Source organism: Carassius carassius, chromosome 29 (genome assembly GCF_963082965.1).
Source record: "Carassius carassius chromosome 29, fCarCar2.1, whole genome shotgun sequence".
Classification (NCBI taxonomy): domain Eukaryota; kingdom Metazoa; phylum Chordata; class Actinopteri; order Cypriniformes; family Cyprinidae; genus Carassius; species Carassius carassius.
This window is the reverse complement of record NC_081783.1, coordinates 28,244,025-28,264,462: the sequence shown is the minus strand read 5'-3', so window position 1 is coordinate 28,264,462 and position 20,438 is coordinate 28,244,025. Positions and strand designations below refer to the sequence as shown.

The 20,438-nt window shown below is 38.9% G+C and overlaps 1 protein-coding gene across 2 annotated transcripts in view; it reads left to right on the top strand.

Annotated features, from left to right (window-relative positions):
• LOC132110001 (neuroligin-3-like) overlaps positions 1–20,438 on the top strand; it is a 185,384-nt gene that overhangs the window by 85,808 nt on the left and 79,138 nt on the right. The window lies entirely within an intron of this gene.

Here is a 20,438-nt window from a genome sequence, read left to right as displayed (position 1 = left end):
TATTCAATTCAATTCAATTCAAGTTTATTTGTAAAGCGCATTTTACAATACAAATCGTTACAAAGCAACTTTACAGAAAATTATGTTTCTACAATATTTAGTAGTAGCTAGTAGTTTGTGCACGTTTGACAGGATTTTAGAAAAATAAAAATAATAATAATAATACAAGACGTAGTCAGCTAGATGATGAACTATCAATATTATTAATTAATAGTAATTATATGATGCAGTCACACATGTAGCAATAATTGTTAGTTCTGTTTGTTGATTCAAGGTTAGGATCATCTGGGGTCCTCTGAGGGTCAGCATCATCTCTTCTCAGTTGTTCTGGATCCAGACTGGAGCTTGTGTAAATCCTAGTTACATCCCGTGGCAAAACATAGAAACAAGATAGAGACATCATTAGCATAGCTGCTGATCCAACAAAGTAAAATTAGTTTAACCCAAGCTAAAGAATAAAAATGCAGATGCAACTACACTCACAATTTAAGAGATACATTATTCGAATGCTTGGCGAAAGAGATGCGTTTTTAATCTAGATTTAAACAGAGAGAGTGTGTCTGAACCCCGAACATTATCAGGAAGGCTATTCCAGAGTTTGGGAGCCAAATGTGAAAAAGCTCTACCTCCTTTAGTGGACTTTGCTATCCTAGGAACTACCAAAAGTCCAGCGTTTTGTGACCTTAGGGAGCGTGATGGGTTGTAGCGTGGTAGAAGGCTAGTTAGGTACGCAGGAGCTAAACCATTTAGGGCCTTATAGGTAAGTAATGATAATTTGTAACAGATACGGAACTTAATAGGTAGCCAGTGCAGAGACTGTAAAATTGGGGTAATATGATCATATTTTCTTGACCTGGTAAGGACTCTAGCTGCTGCATTTTGGACTACCTGTAGCTTGTTTATTGACGAAGCAGGACAACCACCTAGAAGTGCATTACAATAGTCCAGTCTAGAGGTCATGAATGCATGAACTAGCTTTTCTGCATCAGAAACAGATAACATGTTTCGTAGCTTATAATTGGAGAAAATTATTTGTCATCCAATCTTTTACATTTTTAACACACTCTGTTAGCTTAGATAATTGGGAAGTTTCATCTGGTCTCGTTGAAATATATAGCTGAGTATCATCAGCATAACAGTGGAAGCTTATTCCGTATTTTCTAATAATATTACCAAGGGGCAACATGTATATTGAAAATAGAAGGGGACCTAGGACGGATCCTTGTGGCACTCCATATTTTACTGATGATAAATGAGATGACACCCCATTTAAGTAAACAAAATGGTAGCGATCGGACAGGTAGGATCTAAACCATCTTAGAGCCTGCCCTTGAATACCTGTATAGTTTTGTAATCGATCTATGAGTATGTCATGATCTATGGTGTCGAACGCAGCACTAAGATCAAGTAAGACTAGAAATGAGATGCAGCCTTGATCTGACGCAAGAAGCAGGTCATTTGTAATTTTAACAAGTGCAGTTTCTGTGCTATGGTGGGGCCTAAAACCTGACTGAAATTCTTCATACAGATCATTTTTATGCAGGAAGGTGCTCAATTGAGCAGACACAACTTTTTCTAAAATTTTAGACATAAATCGAAGATTTGAAATAGGCCTATAATTTGCCAGTACACTAGGATCTAGTTTTGGTTTCTTAATAAGAGGCTTGATAACCGCCAGCTTGAATGGTTTTGGGACGTGACCTAAAGATAACGACGAGTTAATGATATTGAGAAGCGGTTCTTCGGCTACAGGTAACAGCTCTTTTAGTAATTTAGTGGGTACAGGATCTAATAAACATGTTGTTGGTTTAGATACAGTGATAAGTTTATTTAGCTCTTCCTGTCCTATATTTGTAAAGCACTGCAGTTTATCTTTGGGTGCGATGGATGAAACTGAAGTGTTAGACGCTGTAGAATCTACATTCGCTATTGTATTTCTAATGTTATCTATTTTATCAGAGAAGAAATTCATAAAGTCATTACTATTTAACGTTGGTGGAATATTTGAATCAGGTGGCGTCTGGTAATTTGTTAATTTAGCCACTGTGCTAAACAAAAACCTTGGATTGTTTGGGTTATTTTCAATGAGTTTGTGGATATGCTCTGCCCTAGCAGTTTTTAGAGCCTGTCTATAGCTGGACATACTGTTTTTCCATGCAATTTTAAAAACTTCCAAGTTAGTTTTTCTCCATTTGCGTTCAAGACTACGAGTTACTTTCTTGAGAGAGTGAGTATTACTGTTATACCATGGCACAGTACGTTTTTCTCTAACCTTTTTAAATTTGATGGGGGCAACAGCTTCTAATGTATTAGAGAAAATAGTGCCCATGTTGTCAGTAATTTCGTCTAATTCATGTGTATTTTTGGGTACAAATAGCAGTTGAGATAGATCAGGCAGGTTATTTGCGAATCTGTCTTTGGTGGCTGGAACAATAGTTCTGCCCAGACGGTAACGCTGAGACATATAGTTAATATCAGTTATACGCAGCATGCACGATACAAGGAAATGGTCTGTAATATCATCACATTGGGGTACAATATCTATAGCAGTAAGATCGATTCCATGCGATATAATTAGATCTAGTGTATGATTAAAGCGATGAGTGGGCCCGGTGACATTTTGCTTGACTCCAAAGGAGTTTATTAGGTCAGTAAACGCAAGTCCTAATGTATCATTTGCATTATCAACGTGAATATTAAAATCTCCCATGATTAGCGCCTTATCAACTGTAACTAGAAGGTCTGAGAGGAAATCTGCAAATTCTTTTAGGAATTCTGTATACGGCCCTGGTGGTCTATACACAGTAGCCAGAGCAAGAGATACATTAGATTTCTTTTGCATGTCTGACAGTGTAACATTTAGCAGAAGTATTTCAAAAGAGTTAAACCTGTATCCTGTTTTCTGGGTAACATTGAGAATATCACTATATATTGTTGCAACACCTCCTCCACGACCAGTCTGACGGGGCTCATGCTTATAACAGTAGTTTGGTGGAGTAGACTCATTTAGACCAAAATAATCATTTGGTTTTAGCCAGGTTTCAGTCAAGCAGAGTACATCAAAACTATTTTCTGTGATCATTTCATTTACAATAACTGCTTTGGGTGTGAGTGATCTAATATTTATGAGCCCAAACTTTAAAAATTGTTTTTGTTCATTTACTTTACATTTTTCTGGTTTAATTACGATAAGATTTTTTCTAGATCCTACATTATATTTTGACCTCACTATCCGGGGAACAGACACAGTCTTAATAGTTTTTACAGCACAAGTACTTTTATCATTAAAGCGGGTGGAACAAAACTCATCATAATAGTTATTAGAGAATTGTCTTACTAGTCACATGGAGCGAAGTGTCCTGGAGATGTTGTCAGAGAGCAGCTCCGCTCCGATTCTGCTGGGGTGTAATCCATCAGCGCGAAACAGCCTAGGACGCTCCCAGAAAAGATTCCAGTTATTAACAAATAGCAGTTTCTGTTCTTTACACCATGACAACAACCATTCATTTAAAGCAAAAAGTCTACTGAACCTTTCGTGTCCTCGTCGATACGTGGGCAGTGGTCCTGACACGACGATCGTCGCCGCGGGCGTCGTGCTGCGAACCGTCTCGATCAGGCTGCTGAAGTCCCTCTTCAGCGTCTCCGTCTGCCGCAGCGTGGTGTCGTTAACCCCGGCGTGAAGCACGACCGCTCTGGGGCTCTCGTCGACCTTCAGGATCGCGGGTATCTGCGCAGAAACATCGAGAACACGAGCACCAGGCAAACAATGAGTGTGCACTTTACCTTCGGCTAACGTAGCACTTACGTGTCGGACGATGGAGTCTCCGATGATCACAGCGTCGCGTCCTGTCTCGCGGAGGGGAGCGAAGCGGTTCCGGATGGAGATGTCGAAGGCAGGAGGGGGAGAAGTCGTCGCCCGGGACCCGGCTCGCGTCCTCCGCTGTGGATGCACCCAGGGTCCGTGGTATCCCGGCGTCGCAGTGAAGGACATCTGGGAAGATCGCGTCCTGGGTGCACCGGGCCTGTGCAGAGAAACACACGGAGTAGACGTGGTGGGACTGTTAACAGATCGCTGTATACTTACCCCGGACTTGTGAGCGTCAGCCCGGGATGATTCCAGCGCGGTTCTCCGCTCTCTCAGCTGGGCCTGCCTCACCTCCAGGTCGCGAATCTGCTTTCCCACGGCCTCGAGCTCGAGCTGCACAGAGTGGAGACATTCATCCGCCATTAAAGCAAGTAACAGTGAGTACAGCAGTGGTAATGTGTGTGAATAGAGTATTAGCAATGTTAGCGCAGTTAGCTGCAACCACGCCGCTGATGCTAACGGGCTAAAAGCTAATAGCGGACCCGGGAGATCAAAATAAAACTAGTGATAGCGAGGCGCTCTGATTGTTTTTGTTGTAGAATACAATAGAGGATATATTCACACGTTATATAAACGGAAACGATGATGTATACAATTGTTTTTTGAGTTAAAAATAGTCAATGAAAAGAATATAGTGACGGAGCTCAAACGCAGTACAGCCGCCAACAACAAACAGGAAGTGACGTCCAGATATAGACAACTTGGATATAGACAAGTGAAATCTATTCATTTTATTTCTTTTCACACAAATTATGATTTATTGTGGGGCAGATTATCTAATATGTATTGCCCAATACTATGTTATGACCTCAGAGCACTTTTACCACAGTGCATAATTTGTAACTAATATATGACATTTGCATCATATAACCAGCTCCATACATTTGGCTTTTCTGACATATAAACTTGCTCGGTAGCTCACCTGGTACAGCATTGTATTTTCTATTTTGTGCACTTCGGTATGAGTCCTGATAAAAGACTTATAGCTAAAATGGCATGGTTGCTTCAGAAAATGCATTTTTATCTCATGTTTGCTTTTGTTAACACTATTGGTTAGGTTTAGTGTAATGGTACATTATTTTCATACGCAATAGTGCTTAAAACATTTGTAGTTTGACATTTGATTTAAAAACTGAAGTGATACATACAACTGATACACAACATACAACTCAACCAGATTCACATTGACCAGTTTTCAATAAAACTGAATATACTTTAAGCACCACTTGCTGCAAAACATGCAAGAAGCAACATAAAATCGTTTCGAAGAAATGTTGCCACCGGCATGTTTTTCTAATGAGTCTTGAATGCAAATAAAGGTTAGATTGGAGGCTAAAAGTTTTTCAAGAATCATAAAAATGCTAGACCGAGCAGCTAGCATGTGAAGCTCTCGGCCACTGTACTGTTGTCTATCAGGTGGGCAATGCTCGGCTAGCCAATGGGCAGCAGGAAAACTAAATCACGATGGCATCTTATCTGATGGAGAGTCCTGTGGGGAAAAGCTGTGGCGTTGAACTGTCAGGCAGATTTCTGTGAGATGTGGAAGGGATGAAAAAAAGCCAAACAAACAGGGGCCCTGGCACAAGCTCCCATTACCAGGCACAGGAGCACAGCTAGGGCTCTCACGGGATCGCAGGAGGCAGAGATGAAACACAAAGAGATCTAACCTTTTTTTATTCTTTCTATTTCTCTGGGAGAACAGAGTTCTTTGGTGCTGAGAGATTAAAAGGGAATGGCAGAGTGAGATAGATTAAAATGAATCAAAGCCATGTGTTACTTATTTGCAGAGAATGTCAGCTGAAGAAGAAAATATTGCATTTGCGCAGTGATGGGGTGCTGTATCATTCGCAACATTTGGTGTTGTGTGAGAGAACATTTCATATGTTGGGAGAATATTTTACTTCAAACAATCCTTCATAAAGCATGTGCATTTAGGTAAGAGACTATGCTTAGATTTGCAAATTATGTAATTGAATTAGTTTACAATGAGTTTTTTATGTATTTTCCCATCAGAAAAGACAGCAGCACTCTCTTATTCTGTAATGCTCTAACATCCCATATTACATGGTCAGATTCACAATATATATATATATATATATATATATATATATAAATATTAGGAATGGGTTAGTAGGATGGTTGACTGCAGTGGTCCAGCTTTCTTAGTCTTTTTAGCTTTTGTATTTTTAGCTTAAATGCTTTTAAGAGGGATGAGTTTTGAGATGATTCAGGGAGGGTTTTAGTTTGCCATATCATCACTAAAAATATCAAAAGCCAATAGAGCTCACTAGACTTAAACAAGTCAACTTCACTAGCAGATTGGCGGTACACAGTATTTGTGCACACTTACAGCCGAATGGCAATAATCATCTGCTTTTCCCTAAACTGTCTGGAAGTCTGCTTCATTATAGTGGACAGCTTTATTCAGACAATTTGTGTAACTGAAGCAGTAAAAACAGCAACAACAGCTCACCAATTAATTTGATTCATTCCTGCAGAAGTCCATTTGAAGCATTCTTATAGCTAAATATTTAGTTAAAAGACATTATTCATCAGTGTTGTTTAACCGTGTCAACCTAAATAAGTTCCTCATTGTTTGTGTGCTAGATAAAGACTAATGTGAATAAAGATGTGAATTATACAATATATTGCTCAACGTCAGCTTATTATACACAGGTCAGCCACAACATTAAAACCACTAACAGATGCAGTGAATAACTGTGATATATTGTTACAATGGCACCTGTCAGGGGGTGGGATATATTAGGCAGCAAGTGAACAGTTAGTTTCTGAATTTCATGTGTTGGAAGAAGGAAAAATGGACAATCGAAAAGAGCTGATTGACTTTGACAAGGGCCAAACAGCCATGGCTAGACAACTGGGTCAGGGCATCTCTAAAACAGCAAGTCTTGTGGGCTGAACCTAGTATGCAATAGTGAGTACTAGGAGTGCAACTTTTTTTAAAGATTCGGTTTGTATCTTGTTTTGGGCGTTGTTTGGGCATGGACGTTTTGGGGTCACAGTCTCAGTTTGGAGGTAAGGGGAAGTATTAGTGGTGTTAGAAATTCCCACAGTATATATATATATATTCCCTTTTCTGGACCATTCTATGTAAACCCTAGAGATGGTTGTGCATAAAAATCCCAGTAGATCAGCCAGTCTGGCACCAACAATATTTGTATATTAGGGGTGTGACTGTACATGAATTCATACAGAAATCTTTCGGTATGACCCTTTCAGTTTGGTAAGCACTTGCAGATCATTAATTTATTTCAGGAAATATCACAATAAATGCAGTTTTGGGGCTCTTTGATGTTGTGTGACAGTTCGCTGTACAAACACCTCAGTTCAGCGCAGAGCACGAGTGAGCGCAATCATCTTATTTCTATAGTTTTAACGTGAAATAAGCATGAATTAACATCTCATGCCTCATGATATCGTAAATGTGTGATCAAAACAGTTTGTTAACAAAATGTCACATAGCATTTCATATAGAAATTGCATAATTTAGAAACTACATTGAATGCAGTTTACAAGTTTGCATACAATTTTTTTTTTTTTGAGTGTTGAATATTATAGCTAAAAATTGTATTTAAGTTTGGGCTCTGTTGTTAATTGTAACATTATAGTAATTTAAAAGGGTTCACTATATTTTAGAGCAGAAGCTGGGGTAGATTTTTATATAGATTTTTTATTATTTTATGATTTAGATTTAAGAAAATTGTAATTATAATTGAATTTATTCAAAGAAAGAGCAATTTATTCAGTCAAATATTGTTTATTGTAATATATAACGTGTGTGTGTGTGTATATATATATATTTACAGCAATATACATTTACAGCAATATATATATATTTTAATATTAACATTTAATGTTCCTAAAAGAAATAAAACTCACAGTAAATTTGAAGTCTGACAACAAATATGGTATATATTAAAATACATATTTCTGTAAATATAATTGCGCTCCTTTCTGATACACTACATCATGCACCCTCATCGTTAAGTCTAAATTTAACCATGACTCGATTGCTGATAAAAGAAATAGTTTGAGAAACAAGTGCATTTCAGTTCATTTTATTTACATAATGTCAAATCCATTGAAAATGAATGTAATAAAGTCTAAAGCTTCCAATGTCAGCAGTGAGGCTAATCTCAGGATGAAGCTCATATCATAAATTAATCTGGAGATCCAAAGACTTAAATATATATATATATTTTTTCATATAACACTATTACACAACAGCTAAACTGAAAAGAGAATTACACAAAATAATTATAAAATGTACTGTTTTCGTTTACACTGCTGCCGCTTCTCAGAGACAAACAAGCTGGGCTTCGTTCCTGTGTTCAACAGCGGATTTAGCTCTGTGGTTGCACTCCAAATGTGTATTTTAAACTTAGTTTTTTTCGCCAAAACAGACAATCTATATCCTTTGGTATAACTGAGATTAAGCACGGTACAAATGCGAGTCGAGAACCATTGCACCCCTAGTTAGTATATACCAAAAATGGTTCAAGGAAGGACAACCGATGAACCAGCATCAGGGTCATGGGTGCCCAAGGCTCACTGATGCACATGGGGAGTGAAGGCGAGCTTGTTTGGTCTTATCACACAGAAGCGCTACTGTAGCTCAGATTTCTGAAAAACTTAATGCAGGCCAGGATAGAAAGGTATCAGAGCACACAGTGAATTGCAGTGTTCACCACTACGACTGCCACAGTTAGCCTGTGAGCATCAGGACTGGACCATGGAGCAATGGAAGAACATTCTTAAAAATAAAGGTGCTTACAAGGTTCTTCACTGATGCAATAGAGGAAGGATTTTTGGTTCCACAAAGAACCGTTCAATCAAAGGTTCTTTAAAGAGCCATCTTATACCTTTTATAATCTAAAGAACCTTCTTTCGCCACAAAGAAACAGAAACAGAAAGGTTCTTCAGATGTTAAAGGTTCTTTATGAAACCATTAAGACTAAAAGGTTCTTCTATGGCATCATGAAGCACCTTTATTTTTAAGAGTGAAGGTTGCCTGCTCTGATGATTCACAGTTTATTTTAGATCAGGTGGATGGCTGGTAGTGTGGTTTGGATGACATGGTTTGGATGACAGCAGGGTGCACTATAAGAAGAAAGCAAGGCAGCAGAATTGTTGTTATGCTCTAGGCCTTGTTCATCTTCAAAACCTTGGGTACTGCATTCATGTGGATGTTACTGTGACACGTACCACCTACCTAAAGATTGTTGCAGACCACATACCTGTACACCCCTTCATAGCAATGATGTTCCGTGATGGCAGTGGCCACTTTCAGCAGGATAATGCATTTGCCACATTGCTCAAATTGATCAGGAATGGTTTGAGGAACATTACAAAGAGTTCAATGTGTTGCCTTGGCCTACAGTTTCTTTAGATCTCACTCTGACTGAGCATCTAAGAGATGTGATCAGAAACTGCTTCACAACTTTGTTTTTGTGCCCGCTAACACAGGACATGAGTTATCGGTCTTGCAGAGTCCATGCCTGACACTTCAGCATTAGGGGAACCTACACAACACAATGCAGGGGGTTTTATGTTGCAGCTGATCAGGCTTCTGTAAGAACAAATAGTTGTTCAGATGACCCACCAATATCAATATGTAATTGCACACCCCAAATAAATGTATATTATAAATAGAACTTTTGGAAACCCTGCCACATTAAAAGCTGTAGTGTTCCTAGATCATCAACATGTGGTGCAATCATTATGTTCTGGAATGAAAAACTGTACAAGATTGCGTACAGGCTATTGTAGATAATAGACTTCAAAGGTTATTTGCAGGGGGCAACCAGCACAAATGCGCAGCTCATTACTGTAGCATCACGATACACAGAGTTTCATCCCATATACAGGGCATTAGATGTGTTCCCATTATTTAGCTGGATTAAAAGCTTCAGAGGTTCAAAGCCCAAGTTATGTGTTAAGCTGGAGTTCAGAGCCCCAGGGACACTTCTCAAATCCCTTGCCCAGTGCTTACTTTGCACAAGCAGAGGCTCTTGAAGTCTTAAAGGCAGCAGTTTAGAGAGAGACCATTTCTCTGAGTAAAGAAGAGAGTTTACACATGAGATAAATCAGCTCTAAAGGTATAGGTCAGTCCGCTGAGACCTGTGTTTTAAATGGTGCTTGCTGTTTCCTGTTCTGCTGCTATCATTGGCTCAGAGCAGCAGCTTACATTAGAGATGCTGGAGCTCATCAACTCATGGTTATTCCCTGAGGTATCAGTCTATCATTCATCCTACAAATGTCCAAATTGAGTTCATCAGTGTCCACTCACTTTTTCTACAGTATGGATTCTGGAGCTATTTCCCCCATAATTTTTTTTTCTATAGATATTTTAAAAAGTTCTCCAATAAAGAGACATGATCCCTGAACCCAACCGACCAGTTCTGTGTTGAATCAATATCCAATCTTTAGTAATTTTTTTTTTTTTTTTTTTGCTATAATGTTTTGCATTATAAAAAAAATTATATATATACATATATACCACCATAGATGTTTTTATGTGTTTTTTTAAATGTTTTTTTACATAACATTCTTTTTTTTGCTGTAACTAGTAAAGCAGAACAGATGACCAGTTCACATGCCATTATAACTGAGGTGGCTACAGTTTCATATTAAAATGATCAAAGCACAAAGCTGATGATTATTGAAAGCTGGGGCTGCTACATGTAATGTTTAGTTATTTTTTTGTTCACGGATCAACAGCAAACAACTTAAATGTAAAAGATTGTTGTAGTTTATGTCTACAGTCAACACACGCCATAAGAGAAGTGCTAATGAAACAACAGTGTTTCGGTCAATGATTTCAGCTCTTCAGACCATTTTGGCTAAAATATTGTTTGCTGAAATTTCAGTGCATAACAAGTAAACAGGGCCGCTTTTTTACATTTTGATTGATTTGTTTTACCCAACATACTTTGAGCTTATTGTAGGGCAGCTATTTAAAGATTGCATTGTCTGATGGAGATTTTGCATGGATTTTGATACTTGTTCTGGTCTCTATTTTGGTTGAATATCCTTGTAGAATCATGGGAAAATGAACAGTTTTTTAGAAGCGAGTGTTGCGTAGATAGAAACAGAACTTCATTTTGCAATGACAGCAACAATAGAGGACTACAAATTACTGCGCCATTAATGTGAAGTAACTGTTTCCTGAGCAATGATTGTGTATCAGTGCAGCCTGTTAAGAAAAACTACTGTCACTTCAGCTTGATAAAGGTGAGTTCGGGCCACAGCCGGAGAAGAGGAATGGTGCGTGTTTGTAATGCATATGTGTGTGTGTTTCTAAACCTGCATGAGAGAATGGAGCAGGTAGTAGTGTTTGGGAACTAATTGAAATGAGAGGCGATGTGCAAGTCTCCTCCAACATCACCAAGCCATTCGTCAGGGTGACATCACCGTACTCACACCACATCCATCTTCTAGAGCAGGCCCAGGCTTGCACCGCTCGCCGTGATTAATATCCATACCTCTCCACCGCACACCCTCACTCCCAGCGCATTCAAACACTCACACACTGGGAGGCAGTGGACAGCTTCCCCTGTAATCTTCTGTAGAGCTGGACAGCTGTGGTGTGGGCTGCTTTTCCATGCCTGCGCCACTGAGGAGGGAAAGGGACTTGGCAAGAAAGAGTGGCGGTGTAGCACTCCTTTATTGCCCATCCAGTAGGAGAATACGCTGGCTCTGCTGGTAGCTGAACGCTCGACAGCCCCCTAATGAGTTGGATGATGTTTTCACCTTTGATTCCAGACAAATTGTTTGCAAAACACAAGACATGGGGCAAGCAAAACCACAAGCCCACAGCAACAACCTGGCAGTTCTTTCCAAATCTGCGCTGATAATTATAGGAAGAGTTTATTTAATGTTAGAAATGGTCACCAACAACTCACCCACATTTTGTTCCAAACTTTGTTCCAATCCTACCTATGCATACTATGTGCATATATTGCAATAGTTTGGAATAACATCGTGGTGAGTAAACGTGTTTTAATTTGCGAGCGAAGTCCTCCTTTGAGAACGAGCTGGAACCTTACGATGCCGGAAGGAAAAAGATGGTCTTATCAAAGCAGGCTGTCAGACCGAAAATGAGCGGCGCGACAGCGTTTGGAGTTTTCCATTGCTTTTCTTCAAGCTTCTGGGCTAAAGACCCCCCCCCCCACACCCCCCAAAGCCTCTCATTATCAGGAGATGAAATTGCAGCTCCCACCTGCGATCGGGGGCGAGCAGCACTTTGAAGATGCTCTGAAATGTGACCGTGTACACCAGCTCCCTTAGACTGATTTGCTTTGATAACCCCCCCGTCTGATGTACGCAAGGGTTCTGTACTCTTGTAGCTCTGAGGCTGCAGCTTACACTTAGCGTAAAAGCCTTTTGCTGTCTTTGAGATTCTGAGCGAGTCGCCCCCACCCTGACACACACACTTCCATTCAGTGCCATTCAATGCTGGGATGTGATTGATTGGGAAGTGCTCCATGAGAGCAGGGCCGTTCAATGCGCACCACTCTTTTGTCATTCACAGGGTTCCTGCCTGTCCAGAGAGAGAGCATGTCATGTAATCAGATTAAGAGAAGTGCTGTCGCAGGACAGGATGGCTAACAGCTGGCCCATAAGCACCCTGATTTACTTTACGCTGCTTACTGTATGCTCCTAAAGGCATTGGACTTTAGTGGAAGCAATCTGTTTTATCAGTCCCAAATTTCCCAGATCGTTTATCCTCGCCTATCAACAATATGGGTTTTGGTTTGTAGCGTTCCACCAAGGCAGATAAATATGACAGGTTTTTTGTGTTTGAGGTGAATGTGCTTAATACCTTCAAAACTGCATGTCCGTTGCAATCTCATCAACTGCTCATTTCGACTGAACTGTAAATCTAAATTCTAAGAATGTATTGCCTGCACAGTTACACACACACAAATACACACACATTGGTTGTTTCATCTAATAGTAAAGAGTTTGGACTGAGATTCTTCACGTCTAGAGCTCTTACTGTTATTAAGAGCTCAAAGATGGAAAGGCGGTCTTGTCAGAGCTCATCTAAATCTAGGAATGACATTCCTCTAATGCTGTCCTATCTTATATCTGCAGTCATTAATTCCATGCCAGTCACTCAATCACAAACCTCTCGTTGATGAATGATGAGATTATATGATTTATAGGTCAATGATGTGGTGTTCGTTTTATTTTTCTAGATAGATAAAAATATGTCACAATGCAGTACAGAGAGACAGTGACTGGAATATGCCTCTTCTGTGATGAATATGTTAATAAGTCCAAAATGCCAAATGGTTATATATGACTCACAGGTATATAAATGTTCAACTTCTCCACATATATATCAATGCTGCCGCCATCTTGAATCGGTCAACAAGAGCTGGTTAAATGGATGTCGAAGTTTCCTCAGTGCGCTTCAATTAATTGTAATTCCTCAGATAGCATTTGCCTGAATTCCTCACAAATACTGGCAGACCTAATGTAAATTCTGTAATGGATATTACACTGCTGTTATGAGCTAAGTTAATTTATCATGTCTGTTGAAACAAGCTTATTTTGTTTTTGAATATATACTGAAATAGATATGCAATAAAATCGCTATGCAAATGATTGCTGCCATATACAGTACATTTTATAATAATTATCTGATATTAATTGATATATCATGGATATTTTTGAATAGCTAGTCTCATTTATGTATTCTGTCTAGCTTGGGTTTCTGATCTCTAGATTTCAATCGTGTTTTATTTTTCAACTGCAATGTTCAGAAGTCAATACAGGAAGCCATTTTATGTCATGAGGGCAAATAAATCAAGAAAATAAAAAAAAGTGACATGGCATGTAAGTACTGAGCAATATTAATTAACTACAAGTACTGACTATATGGTAAGGATTAGGTTTTGGGTTTGGCTTAGGTTTACTTGCATGTAATTTTGCATAATTTATTGTTATTAATAGTAAGTGTATGCAATGAGTAACAAGAAACAGTTTAAAATAAAGTGTTGCCCTCTATTTAAATGATATATGTGGGGGGGGGGGGGAAATACACATTTGAAAGAACTGTGTATTCAAGGTTTAAGGAAAATATAGTTAAAAATAATGTTATTATATTTCATTAGTTTTTACACTTCTTGACATTATCACTACAAGTCATCAAATTGCAGAATCAAAACATATGAAAAGCAGCATAAATAACCCATCAATTCAAAACAGGACGACACAATAGAATGATTTTTAATGGATTAATGAAATTCTGACAAAGTGAATTTCTGAAATACCATCTCAGTATTTCAGAGGAAAACAAGCCTCACACCTTATTTTCTCAGATGCCATTCATTACATGCTGGAAGCACATCTATTTCACATAGAAATCTCTAGTTGTGGCCTCTTCTTTTCCACCCCTCCATCAGAAAGTGAGCAGAAATGGGATGTGAATGGGCCCCAGTGTTCAGAGAGCCTTAAAAACAGCTCTCTTGTTCTAGCTTTCCCCCAACTTCCCAGACGCCAGCGAGTGTCTTTGAAGAGAGGACTGTACAGTGATACAAATGGCAATCCCCCTCCCCGCCCCTGCCAAGCCCATTTTCTTTTCAAATCCCATATTTTCCAGAATTCAGTGGCCTGACAGGGAGGTTGAGGTCTGGGAAGAAGGAATTGCTTCCCTGCAGTGAGGGGTGGGGGAATCCAGAATCCTTACAGGAAGCGGGAACACATTGCCTCTTTATGTTTTTTTGAGGGTGGCCTTCCCTTTCCCTCATCATCCTCACCCCAGTGTCCCTCATTCAGCCTTGGGGAGAGAATGGAGGGGGTTATGAGGCTGTCAAGGCTGTGATTGTGTAGCTTAGGTTGGGCAGGCGGAGATGGGAGACTGGCAGAGAGTTCAGACACACAGACAGCCTTGTTAGCTGGCATCCACACTGAAGGAAAGAGAGGAAGACAGACTGGCTGATGTCGAACGCTTCTACTGCATTGCATCATCCTCTTCCTCCCTTCCATATTGTCTTCCTCTATTACTAACAAAGCCTCTCTCTTAAGCTCAGTAACGAGTATCATGTATTTTGGTTTCAGCTTCAGAGACATTAGAGGGAGAGCTCACCAAAAAATTAAAACATTGTCATAATTTACTCACTCTCAAGACTTTGATCTTCGATAGAAAAATGAAGACCTTTTTAATATTCTCTCACAAAATTTCCCATTGCTTGAAAGTATATGTATTCAAGATGTCAAGTTTTAACAAGTAAAATGTTGTAAAAGTTGTCTATATCACTTGAGCAGTTTAATCCAAGTCTTCTGAGGAGACGCAGTTGCTTTATATGATGAGGAGATTTAATTTAGGCTTTTATTCATATATAAACATAATTCTTAAACTGCAAAATACCAAGTCAAACACTACCTGGTTTTCCCATTGCACACATTTTGAGTCAATTTGCAGTAAAATGTTTTTATTTATAAATATATATACGTAAAAGATGTGTCATCGCCCCCAGGCCCAGAGGAAGCATGGGAAGTTTTGGGGTCTGCGCCATGTAATGGCCATTAAACTAGAATTACAGTACAGACCAAAAGTTTGGACACACCTTCTCATTCAAAGAGTTTTCTTTATTTTCATGACTATGAAAATTGTAGATTCACACTGAAGGCATCAAAACTATGAACTAACACATGTGGAATTATATATGGAATTATATACATAACAAAAAAGTGTGAAACAACTGAAAATATGTCATATTGTAGGTTCTTCAAAGTAGCCACCTTTTGCTTTGATTACTGCTTTGCACACTCTTGGCTTTCTCTTGATGAGCTTCAAGAGGTAGTCACCTGAAATGGTCTTCCAACAGTCTTGAAGGAGTTCCCCGAGAGATGCTTAGCACTTGTTGGCCCTTTTGCCTTCTGTCTGCGGTCCAGCTCACCCCTAAACCATCTCGATTGGGTTCAGGTCCGGTGACTGTGGAGGCCAGGTCATCTGGCGCAGCACCCCATCACTCTCCTTCTTGCTCAAATAGCCCTTGATGCCTTCAGTGTGACTCTACAATTTTCATAGTCATGAAAATAAAGAAAACTCTTTGAATGAGAAGGTGTCTCCAAACTTTTGGTCTGTACTGTATGTGCTTATTAATTTATAACATTCTTAACTTATTTTCTTGTGGGCAAGATTTTAATTCTTCATGCCAAAGTAATGCAGGTAAATGTTTATTTGGAGATAAATGGATATTACTATTAAATTGAATGAGATGTTTTCACCAGATTTGACAGAATTGTGTAAGGCCAGAAATAGCATGTGGAGGGGGGGGGGGGTATATTGTTGCGAGAAATTAGCAATTTATTCCAACAATTTACAGAATGGGAGTGGAATAGCAGGACTGGGCAACTTGTTGGCGCAAATAAAACATCAAATCATCAAATTGGTTCTAACTGCAGAACCATAGGTCCTTAGAAATAACATACGTCTTTGTCTAGTCTGTGATGACAGTTGTGTATCTTTAAGAAATATGGCCACTATTCTGATGTCATCATGTCATGAAGTATTTTAAGCTGCATCTCTGCAATGCTTTGGCATATTGAGATTATTACAGATATTATGTATTATTGTATTATATATGTATTATTATATTTATTTAGTTTTATGGGAAACAAGACAAACATACATTTGCAGTGTCTAAAGTGACATTCTAATATACAGTAGATGATTCTAAAAATGCCAAGCATGTGATGTTTTTGGCTCTTGGGAAGACATGAAATGTAGAACCGAGTGGAATATTTTGATATTCCAAGCATGAGGGTTTCTGATGAGCCGTCCAGGTGACAGGGTGGATGAACGGAGGGCGAAACATAGGATGGACAGCAGCATGCAATCAGCCTGACGGCTTTAGTGATGAAAGAAGGTGAGGAAATCTCAGTGGGTTTGCTGTATATTTAATGTGCTCATATTCCAGTGTCAGTTCCTGCCCAGCTCCCACCAGCTCAATGTCATGTCATTGTTGCTGCATCGATCGATATCTGTGTTTGCGATTGAGCCAAAAAGTGTTTTACAATGGTGGAATGTGAATGTGCAGGATTGGCCTGAGACAGAGCTCTCACCCTCTTTCAGTCTGCTTTGTGAACAAGAGCTATTGTTAAAAGCACCTATGTAGATAAAGCCGAAAACTCTTAAAGGAGAGTCTGTGTTTCATCACTTTTAGTGATGTTAAGTACTACTGATATCTGAAGTCACCTTATGAGCTTTTTTCTGCATAAAATTGCCTGTGGAAAGCATATTCCATTCCCCAAAGGGATAATAATATTGGTATGCATTGCATTATCATCAAATTAACAAATTCCATCACCTCTAGAGGTCATACATGATGCTGATAATGTAAAGATAGCGGATTACATTGCTTTGTGTACAATTCTGTGAGAGTCCTACACAACATAAACATAGTGAAATTATGCAACAGGCGATAACAGATTGAAGCAAGAGCAAATATAATGGCTTGTCCAACTTCAGTATGACCCCAGTGCTTTGTAAATTGTACAGCAGCCCTGTATAAAAGCCATGGTGCATAAAAAACATCTTTATGTAATCTTAATTGCTTTCCAAAGGAAACATTTGCTACCACATTTCCAATTAAAATACAATCACAAACCATGGAGAATATATTTTTAAATGTAGCCTGTGGGATTGTTTGCTTCGTCTTCTGTACTAGTTCTGGATCTTGTTTCCAACTTATCATGAACACCCCAATTTAAATAGAATAATTTTCAGTCCAAGTCATTCCTACTTGTTTTTAAGACCATTTGTTGCGTTTTTATGTCAAATGTATAACAGATTAAAACAAATGAATAATAATAATAACAATAAAACAAAGATTATAAAATAATTAACTAAAATTAAAACCCATATTCATAATTAGGTTATAAAGTATGCCAAAGACATGTCATTGTAATGGTATGTTGACAAAAAAAAACAGAATACAAGAGGTTTTACATGTGTGTTATTACTACATTATTATAATTTTACACATAGGGCCCTATTTTAACGATCTGAAACGCAAGTGTCAAAGCGCGAAGCGCAAGTAACTTTGTGGGCGGGTCTCGGCGCTGTTGCTATTTTCCCAACGGGATAAATGGCTCTTGCGCCCGGCGCAAATCTAAAATGCGTTGGTCTGAAGTAGCTTCATTATTCATAGGTGTGGTTTGGGCGTAACGTGAAATAAACCAATCAGAGCGTCATCCAACATTCCCTTTAAAAGCAGGTGCGCAAGTTCCATTATGGAGTCGATTTTTTTTTTCCTGGTTCTTGACGGACAAACCAATTTGTCAGATGTCCTTATATACATATATGTCTTGCCACTATTGGGCAAACAGGTCTGATCCTTAATTACTACAATTAGCCTGAATAATTTGTAAGCTAGATTTTTGCCTATTTTTTCACATCTTCGTGGCAAACCACAATGATTTCCGTCGTGTCATGTGTTAATCTTTTTTTATTGTAACAATTTATGATTTCCAAAAATAACTGTTGCATCTGTGTAGATTACATGGTGCAAAGTGTATGCGCGTTGTGCACGCTATACATTATGGTCAAGCATGCGCCCTTAAAATAGCATAATGAACAACGCGCAACGCGCCACTGACTATAGACTAGGTTTTTTCTGGTCAGTGGCGCAATTGTTTAATGGAACAGCAAAATAGCACCAGGGATTGTTTGCGCCGGAACACGCCTCCTTTTTTGCGCTGAACCGCCCAGGGAGCGCAAGTTCATTCACTAGTTTAGCGACGTGCTTCTGTGGAGGGAAAAGCGCGCTTTGCGCGGTTGCAAAATAGGAATGACACATGCGTCGGTGTGCAAAGTCAATTACGCTGGGTGCAAGATAGGGCCCATAAAATTGCTGCTCTTTTACACCTTTAGTTGTGTGCTTGGGTAAAATTTCACATCTCACTCGCAGCAAATAATCGCATGTTTGATTGTGCTCATTAACGATATTTGAGAAGCAAAATGCAGCGGTGTGTTTTGCATGAATATAAGTCAATTAACTCACATTTGATTCGGCGTGCAGCTCTACGTCAATATAAAGTGACATAATGAAGTGCAGAATGTCTGCCAATGCCCTTGAGATGTTCAGGAAAGCTGCTCTCTTAAAACCTATTTCCTTTATCAATGCATGCTCCTCTATACAGGAAGCAGCCTTTCAAAAAAACATGGTTTATTTGTTATGCTAATATATGACATGCTATTTAATTGATCCTTATGGAAGCACAATAAAAAAGGATTCGGGGAACAAGACGGTGAACCTTCCTCCACCTTCCATGCAGGACCAGCACTCCCTCTACACTACAGTCATTTGCTGATTTGCAGTAAAGAGGTGTTTAATCACTGTCCAGTCAGTGTGCTAACATGCTAATGTTAAGCTGTGTCCAAAAATAAGGCAGCTGCCTCACTTGCATTTTTGCGTAAAAATACCTCTTAAGGAATTCAATGGAATTCAATTCAATTCCATTTCTTGGAGGAAATGGATTCATGCATTATGAATTCATTTTTTTCTTTCAACTGGCACTTTTATTATTTTCACTAAGTGAATGATACAACCAGATGAAGGCAACTCAGCAGATCAGAGGTCATAATATTGGATTTGGACATGCTTCCTATATTCGAGCTTTCAGCCTCTGCTAGACAATTGAGATTACATGCAGTTGGTCTGTCAGTATATTACCCATCACTCATCGGTTTCTTAATTGTAGAGAGAAATTATCTTCAATTCAAATTCTCATCGGCTTTATTTGATCACCATGTCAACTATTTGCCGCAATCAATATAGCACATTTTATAAAATATTGCTTAATTTACACATGGTGTAGCACTACAGCACATGTTGGGCCTGCTTAAACTGGATCGCAGGTGGTTAGTGAAGAAGATGCAGGGGTTTGCACGGAAATGCTGAAGTCGCACAGCTGTTTAGTGAATCTCCTCTTATCTCTCTCGCCCACTCTCCTCTTCTCTATTTCAGTTTCTCTCACATATGCACGAACACACAGTACCAAACATGTTAACACCAGCCTAGCAATTTGAGGCCACCCCTCTAGAGATGTCAGGCTGTCAAGGCTAACCATCCAGTGTCGAAGTGAAGACAGGAAGCAATCCAGAAAAAAACATTTAACCTCTATGTATCAGAAAATTCATTTCTCTGTTAGCAGTGCTAATAATAGCTCTTCTGGGAGGCAACATGTAGATGAACATTGTTTCAGTCTTGTTTTTCTATTCCCTGCAAAGAAATCTAGCTAGAAATTCTGATTAAGCACAACAATATGGTTGAGCACAAATATTAGTCAATGCACTATCAATACAGAGTTCTGCATTTGCTTTTATTGTTTTGTAATGGTGCATATTTTCCTTGAAATGTCCTTCTAGGGCAGAACACTATCATTTCTACTATTTTACATTTTTTTCTTCTTTCTGATTATATTAAAGTTTCTTCAACTTACAATGCAATTCAATGGAATGCAATGCGATGCAATGCAAAAAATAAAAACAAAAATGTGAGTGGTTGTGTTTGCAAGTGTATACACTTGTGTA